Raw genomic sequence first — 8,929 nt, 5'->3', positions numbered from 1 at the left:
ATAAAAGAATCTCTTATATTAAATAAATTATAAATTAATTCTCAAGAGAACCAATTCCCCACATTCAATAATTATTTCATACGAGGTTTCAAGTCGATTTTATGAAAATGAAAACTACCAAATAAATTTCAAAGTCACAAAAGTTCAATTTTACAAATTTTAAAATTAATTTTTAATAACTTATTAAAAAATTAATAATTAATTTTCGTATTGACATGAATTGTTAGCCTTCAATCGAACTGTGGATTCTACAAAATTTAGATAAATCAATAAAATTGTAAATACATTAAAATTTTATTTAACTCTAGATTCCTTATAATTAATAAATTTAATTTAGTTTTAATGAAAATATATAAATTACTTAATTCACGTTATGTTTCCTTCGCAACATAATAATTGAACTAGATTTGTATGATTAAAATTTTTTATTATGTAGATTCTGAAAATGGAATGTGATACTGATTCAATTGATTCGATAATATTTCCTGTTGGAAATTCTAATGGAGATGACACTGTTGTTTACCCCTCAATTAATGAACGACTCGGTTTACTAAATTATAAAGATTAAAGGCTACCTGAGACCGTCAAAAGAATTATTAGAATTCTACAGAAAGAAAATTGCTGATTATGACACAGAAAATGAAAAATTTAACAATAAATTGGACGATTTACAAAACAAATTATCAGAAAAAGTTTTGTTTAAAATAAAAAAATAGAATAAAATGGAATTTGATTTAAGACATAAAAACGACGAAATTACTGAGCTACAGAAAGCATTGAGTGATATGCAAGTTTATTTATTTCAAGAAAGGGAACATGTTTTAAAACTATATGCTGAAAATGATCGTCTAAAGGTTTGTTACCTCATAATAACACCACGAAGGTACAACAATTAGAAGACAGAAGAAAAATACAACATTTATTGACCTTTTGTGGAAAAACGGAAGGAGAAATAACTTTTTTTCTGAAAGACCCTCCAAATAAGCAAATGGTGCCTCCGAAAATTCCACAAAAATTAAATGGAAAATTAAAAACTGGATATCTTTCGAATAAAACTAAAGATAGTATTATATAGTCTTTCGAAATTAGTTTCAAAAAATTTGCCAAAAGAATCCGACAGTAAGATTCAGTATTATGGGAATGAAATTCTACAAAACCAGCTCAAGGCACTACAAGTGAATATCTGAATATTTTCTTAATTTCAAAGATACAATTGGAACAGCAGACACAGCTTTCTAAAGAACAAAGTGCAGCATTTCTTGAGGATCGTAGAATTAAACAGGAAGAATTCGATTTTCAAAGAAAGAATGATTCCAAAAAAATTAACGATCTTATCTTGAAGTAATTTATGAATAGCTAAATTATAAAAAGAGTAAATAAATCTGAAGAATTAATTTGTTCTACTACTAAAGATTTCATTGCTTTGAGACAAAATTTTCGATCGAAAGAAAAAAATTGGATGAGTGAGAAAGATCGGCTGTTACAACAATTGGACAGCTGTAAACAACAATATGACATTAAATATCAAATTAAAAATTCATATGTTGTTCCTTCGGGATCTGATCCAGATGTTGAAGCGAAATTAAATAAAGAAATTGAGGTTAAATATTCCTATAATTTGTAGGAAATGACAAACCAATGTGAGCAAGCCAATAAACTTGCTGCAATGTACAGAGCGCAGGTGATTTCTTTGGAAGATCAGGTTTCAGTTTTTAAAGAAGAAACTGATATGACAAAAAGCCTTTTTCAAGTCTAATAAATTTTAAAAACAATTAATTTAGTCAAAAACTGAAAACGTTCAGAAGAAATTGAAAATAATGACATCAAGATATCATGAACTTGAGAAAAGAAGAAACTTAGAAGTCGAAGGTTTTCAAAATGATATAAAAAATCTCAAATCAAAATTAAGAAACATGGAAAGACAGTTATATAAGGTTCTAATATCAAATAGTAGTTAAGGTCACAATCGGTTTATCAGAAAATGCAGTTGAAATTCCCACAGAAAAAGTAGATATGCAGATGTTAAAAAATGTAATGGCTTCAACAACTCGTTCTAAGGAATTGATGAAAAATCTAGTGAACATGAAAGGAAAAATCTATCAATTAGAGAAAGAAGTGAGAGGTCTTTAGATAAAATTGATTCTATTAAATAAAAGTGTCATATTTTGTAAATTTAAGTTACTGTGGACATTTCAAATTTTCTGTTATTTTAATTGTATATTTGACTTTAACTTAATATTTTCTTCGATTATTTTTTAATTTTTTTAGCCAAATGAATTTATTCCAAGAAAAAAAATAATTAAGCATTATTTGTTCAAACTTTACTTTAATTCAAAATTCTAATTTTTTTTTTTTTTTTTTTTTTTAATTTTTTTTTTTTATAGAAATAAAACAAGACAAAAATTACAGATAGCTAAGTTAGTTAAAGGCCTCACGAGACACCCGACCAGCCGCGCGAATGGCGAAGACGTTCCCTCGGATCACAGCAATCGACAGACGTTCCAGGAGCCAAGAAAACTCTCTTGGATCGTGACTAGTCCTTGAAATCCGTCGACCGAGCGAGCGAAGGAACGGAGTGTCTGGGACCGAAGATCCCGGAATTGTTGTATTCTAATTAGTTTCAAATCATCAATTTCAAAGGTTTCATTATAAAAATAGTTGGAGCTAAAATATATAACAATAAATTATTGACAAATGCCGAACGCCAAATCACTCCGCCTACTTTCTTTGGCACTCCTCTAATAACAGGAAAATAATTCCGACCCTCGCGGACAAAATCCGCATGCTTAAACCATTTAACCAGAAGAGAATTCACGACTTGGTAGCTACGAAGGCAATCAGATGTCTTGGAATAAACAAGCTTCTGGGACGCATTCCGCCACCGATAGACAACAAAGAATCCTCCCTCTCGAGAGAAGCCCGAGTGAACTTGGCCCTTCTCCGCTGTGGCCATCATATTGGGCTACGCAATTATTGTCGAAGAATAGGCCTTGCCGAATCCACGGATTCCCACTCTCTTAGTGACCTTTTCTCGTGTCCAGACCCACCTTCTGCTTCCTCAAAACACCGGATTGCGATCGGGGATCTTTGGGAGCGTCCGACATTGATAATCTCGTTCATGTTACCCACCGGTTTCCTTCAATTGAAGGGCCCGGGGGTAAATAAATAAACTGATGATAGTGTTAGATCAGTGGTTCTCAACCTTTTTGTCCGCGGACCCCTTGTGAGTAAATGAAAAATTTCGCGGACCCCCTATATATTTATTAAGTTTTTTGTCAAAAAAATTTTACTTATCTAAAAACAAAATTTATTATTAAATCAATAGAGAAAATTAGTGAGAAGGTTGATATTGTTTTTTCGAGGCAATTTTTCAATAAGAGGCTCGGTTGTCGACAAGCAAACCCTGATGTCATCTTCAATATTCAGTCTTGTGCGATGATTATTTTTTATATTGAGAAGTGCTGAGAAGCCATGTTCGCATAAATATGTTGTCGGGAAATAAGCAACAAATTTAATGCATTTGCGCTTACGGAAGGATAATGCTTACACATTTCGCACCAAAATCTTGATAAAGCAAGTTTTTCATACAAATCTTTTGCGTTTGAATTATTGATCATGTCAATAAAAGCCTCTTCGATATTTTCATCGACCAAACGTGGATCAACACTGAATGGTGTACGAATGAATTTCAAATCAATTTCGTTCAATTCTGGAAAGTATTTATTTACTTCTTGTTGAAGATATGTTAAATGTGCATAAATAAGTTCGGTTATTTTTTTGATTTCAAATGCATCTATATTTACAGATTGTTCTTCAAAAGATTCAAACATAGTAAAATTATTTAGCGAAATTTTGATGGCATGAAGTTTTTATTTGTTCTACCACCTGAAATAAATAATATAATATCAATAACCTGACACTTAATATTTTCTGACATTTCAGAAATTCGTCGATGAACAGTATCATTCGATAATGGTATTTCCGAAATCATATTTTCAGCATGAGTGCCAATAAGAGTACGTACTATGTCTTTACAACAAGGAAGAATCAGTTTTTCGGCAATATTATGAGGTTTCTTTTCTTTCGCTATACGTAATGAGATCATGTAAGATGCTAATAGCATGGAATTATCAGAAGGCAAAGTTTGTATGAAACGAGTCAATACTTGATTTTTCATCATTTTACGCAAAGAATAAAATAATCCTTATTTTTGTGGATTAGATGGGGATGACATGTGCGCAAGTGTCTCACAAGAGATGTTGGTTTCATGCTATTGTGTGACAGAATTTTCATGCACAAAACACATTTTGGGCTTTCAAATCCATCTTTATCAATACAAATAAACCCATATTTTATATAATCAGGATTATATTTGCGTATCTTAATAACATTCGAGGAATTCATATCAATAGCGTGCTTAAAAATTTTATTAACTTTTACCAAAAAATAAATATTTGAGTTACATTCAGCTTTAAAGTAATTTAGCCTCCTCAGTATTATTGAATATTAAAATATATTAATTTATAATATATCTAAAAGAGATATTATTAATTATGATTTAATTCTATTATATATTAATTTAAAATTGTTATCATTAAATAGAAACATTTAAATAAAGTTTCAGAAAAATCTCGCGGACCCCCTGGAATCTTTCGCGGACCCCAGGTTGAGAACCACTGTGTTAGATAATGATCAGTATTTAGTCAAGAGATTATAATACATGACATGTAACTGGGTTGGGATAGTGGGAGTTCTATTGGAGAATGGTTTTGTTGGATGTTTTAGAACCAGACAGAGAGGGGAAAATGGATCTTTGTCTGGTTATCAATATACACACTGTGGACATTTTAAATTGCGGGTTATTTCAATTGTGCATTAAATTGACTTCAACTTAATATGTTCTTAATTATATTTTTTTATTTTTAACCAAATAAATGAAATAAACATCAAGATAATTGAAATCTCATGTCAATAGAAAATATCTTAATTAATTCCTATGAAATTTATTTTTTTGGAAAGATATTTTTGATTTTATAAATTATTAATTGCGAATTAATACGACAGGAATAAAAAAACCGATCTCTACACAAAGATCACCTCTTATTAAATTTTAACATCTAATCGGTCATTCTTTTATTACAATAAACCTAACACTTAATTTGAGGTTATTTTGTGGTCCATGCGTATTCAATTTATTTATTTGCTTAAGTTCATCTTACAGATTAACGAATTTTTTGAAAGAAATACAATCAGAAATTGTTCAGGAATAAATGTTAAACAAAGTACACACAAATCAAGACTGGTATTCCCCCGGAGAACGAGTGAGAAACAAGAGTCACATATCTGAAATAGAAGAGTATCAGAAAATGTACACAGAATCCATTTCTCATCCAGAAATTTTTTGGGGGCGGATTGCAGAACAATTCCATTGGAAATCTCTGGAAGATAATAAAAAAGTTGAATGGAATTTCGACGTGAAGAATGGGCCAATTTTTATTGAATGGTTCAAAGGAGCACAGACAAACATATCTTTTAATTGTTTGGATAAGCATATAATAGAAGGATATGGGGATCAAATTGCATATTATTGGTTATACCTAATACGCATTGTTCAGGGAAGGGAACGACATAAATGACACATCTAGTCTTACGTATTTTGAACTTTATCAAAAAGTCTGCCAACTTGCAAATGTGCTCAAGAACAATGGTAGGCAATATGCAATTTTCAATTTGTGGTTTTATGTGCAACATTGCCACACCTTGAATATATTTATATTCCTTTAGATGTCAAACAGCATGACACGGTTTCAATTTATATGCCTGTGATTCCTGAGCTGATCATCGCAATGATGGCTTGTGCCAGGCTGGGAGTTACACATTCGATCATTGTAATTAATGAAGTCTCTAGTTTTAGTTTGCTGGATTTTCATCCAAATCACTTTCCGTTCGCTTTCTTACAGCCAAACCCAAACTCGTCATAACGGCAGGTTAAAAAATAATTAAAATATTTAATTTAGATGGATTCTGGAGAGGAAACAAACTCATCAATCTTAAAAATATATGTGACGAAGGAATTGATATTTGTAGAAAACAGTAGTTACAAAAATTATTTTTTAGGGGATATTTAATTTCAAAGGTAATATGGAAACAACATTTATCATCAACCGTCAATAATAAGACCAAACTGGAGGTTGGAAGTAGACCATTTCCAATTGACGTACAAAATTTGGATTCTGTGAATATTAGTACAAAATCTACCCAGAAAGGGATATTTCGTGGGACGAGGTAATGGAAAGCGCAAGTACGAGCTGTGAGCCGGTTTGGATGGATTCCGAAGACCCTCTATTTATGCTTCACACAAGGAATCTCCAAATATTTATAAATTAGTGGATCAACTGGCATTCCTAAAGCAATTCTGCACACTGTGGGTGGTTATATGCTCTATGCATCTACTACTTTTAAATTTTGTTTCGATTACAGACCTGAAGATATTTTTTGGTGTACTGCCGACCTTGGATGGATCACAGGACATAGTTTCGTCTGCTATGGCCCCCTTCTAAACCGTGCCACGAGTGTAATGGTAAATAAATTCTTTCTTACCGTATAGTATGAAGGGGCCATGACATTTCCCGACGTAAGCAGATATTGGAGAATAATTGACAAATATAAAGTTACTCAATTTTACACTGCCCCTACTGCTATACGATCACTAATGGGATACGACGAAAAATACATCACAGAGTTAGTTGCTCTTATTATGAATAGAACAAGCACAAGAGAGTCCCTGAGAGTAATCGGTACAGCTGGAGAACCAATAAACCCCATTGTTTGGGAGTGGTATCATCGAGTTGTTGGTAGATCAAGATGTGCTCTAGTAGACACATATTGGCAGACAGAGACAGTGAGTGATTAAAAGTAATTTTTGTAGTCCGGCCCAGTTTTGACTCCACTTCCATGTTTCACGACCAAGCCAGGATCCGCTGTAGATATTTTGTTTGGAAATATTTACAGGCATTCCCGTTTTTTGGAATTGTCCCAGCAGTTTTGGACAAACACGGAAACGAGATTTTAGGCGAAGCGGATGGATATTTGGTAAAGTTACAACTTAATTCCATTTAGGCTATCAAACAAGCCTGGCCGGGCGTTTGTCGCAATATTTACAGAGACTACGATCGATTTAGAGAGACATATTTTGACAAAATACCTGGCTATTATATAACGGGAGATGGTAATGTCTAATCTGAATATTCCCAGGAGTTTTTCGGGATAAAGACGGGTATTACTGGATTACAGGACGAATTGATGATATGCTCAACGTCTCGGGACATCTCTTGAGTACGATAGAAATCGAATCTGCCGTTATACAACATCCCAGTGTCGTCGAGGCTGCAGCAATCATTGCTCCTCATGAAGTGAGAGGAAGTTGTGTTTACTGCTTTGTTTCACTACATCAGGTTATTTCATTTAGAAGACATTATAGGGCGCTCAATTTACTCTTCAACTTGAAAAAGAAATCAAACAAGAAGGTTGTATTTTTACTTGTTGTTGTAGTTAGAAATACGATTGGTCCATTTGCTACTCCAGAACATGTTCAGCATGCTTCCAATATGCCTAAGACTCGTTCGGGTAAAATCATAAGACGGATACTGCGTCAAATCGTGTGTGGGAGTAATGAATTTGGAGACCTTTCTTCTCTCAACGACCACTCTGTTATTGAAGAATTAAAGCAAGGGTGGAAAATGACCGTGGACAACAACCTTGTTTAGATTTAGTCATTCATTTACTTTCTCTTGATTTAATAAAAATCAATTTAATAAGACCAAAAAATAGAATTAACGTTACTAATTAAGATTGAGATTTCTTTTTTTTTAGGAAAACTACATTGTTGACCCGTCATGTCTCGACATTTATTCTCATTGTATTCCAGCATGAAGCGGACTCGTCTGGCAAGTCAACTAACACTTCAAATTCTTATCTTCTAGTAATATGACTTTTCGTTTCCATCCGTTCTAACAAAAAAGTTCGCTGAAGGAATGCCAATATATCTCGTCAGAAAAACTAAAATTTTGTTTTATGTATTTTCATATCGTCAATAATCATGAAAACTACTTTTCCACAGAAATACACTATCTCTTTTACTTAACTGTAAAATTTTGTTTCCGATGGTAAAGGATAAGTATCTTCGATATTTTTAATTATATATTATATAAACTAATAAAAATTCAAAAATGCCAAATTCAAAAAACGGAAAATTTTATTGAAAAATAGCAAAAATGACATTTTTAAAATCAAAAAATATGATTAAATTAATTATTTCATATAATGCATACAGTCAAAATATAATTTAATTTAAAATATTTTTGAAAGGACTCCGACTAACCTCTATGAAGCACTTCCACGATCCTTATCTTGGATTGACCTTCAGAGGAAGACCTCCCATCAGTTTTACATCAAGACCTAACTTCGATTGGAAAAGGGTTGACATCGACAGACGACCTTGGGCTCCTGAAAAAACTATTGAGGAACAGACGGAACTGGAAACAGAACTTGAATATTGTTTAAAAAAATTGAACAGGAATATTTTATGAAGAGTGTTACCAAAATTCAATTTTTAAAAACCGGTTTTTCAAAAAATACTTAAACGCGTTAAAAAATTGTTATATCGCTTAAATATTTGGTTGTTTGGAATAAATAAAATGTGTAAAGATTATAGATTATCAGAAACCAGAATTTTAAAAATGGAATACGTGGGTAATAAGAGCTTAATTAAAAAAATATCATCGTTGTCTCATTGTTATTAATCTAAAAAATACGCAAAGTAATGGTTGAAAACATTCAAGATTTCAAAGTTTGATGATTTGTGTTTATTATCTCAATAAATTGACCACAGTCTCCACATCTCTTTTATTTTTTAATCGTCTATAAATAT

At 32.0% G+C, this 8,929-nt stretch overlaps 1 long non-coding RNA gene across 1 annotated transcript; it reads left to right on the top strand.

Moving 5' to 3' along the window:
- The first annotated feature begins 904 nt into the window (after positions 1-904).
- On the top strand, positions 905-1,880 carry LOC115231051. The gene is made up of 4 exons (XR_004997629.1): positions 905-1,175; positions 1,208-1,341; positions 1,372-1,750; positions 1,782-1,880. It is a non-coding gene; the product is annotated as an uncharacterized LOC115231051 (long non-coding RNA).
- Positions 1,881-8,929: the final 7,049 nt, after the last annotated feature.

Source organism: Octopus sinensis, unplaced genomic scaffold (genome assembly GCF_006345805.1).
Source record: "Octopus sinensis unplaced genomic scaffold, ASM634580v1 Contig17270, whole genome shotgun sequence".
In the NCBI taxonomy this organism is placed as follows: Eukaryota; Metazoa; Mollusca; class Cephalopoda; order Octopoda; family Octopodidae; genus Octopus; species Octopus sinensis.
Note: the sequence above shows the minus strand (reverse complement) of the source record. Positions and strands in the feature narration are given on the sequence as shown.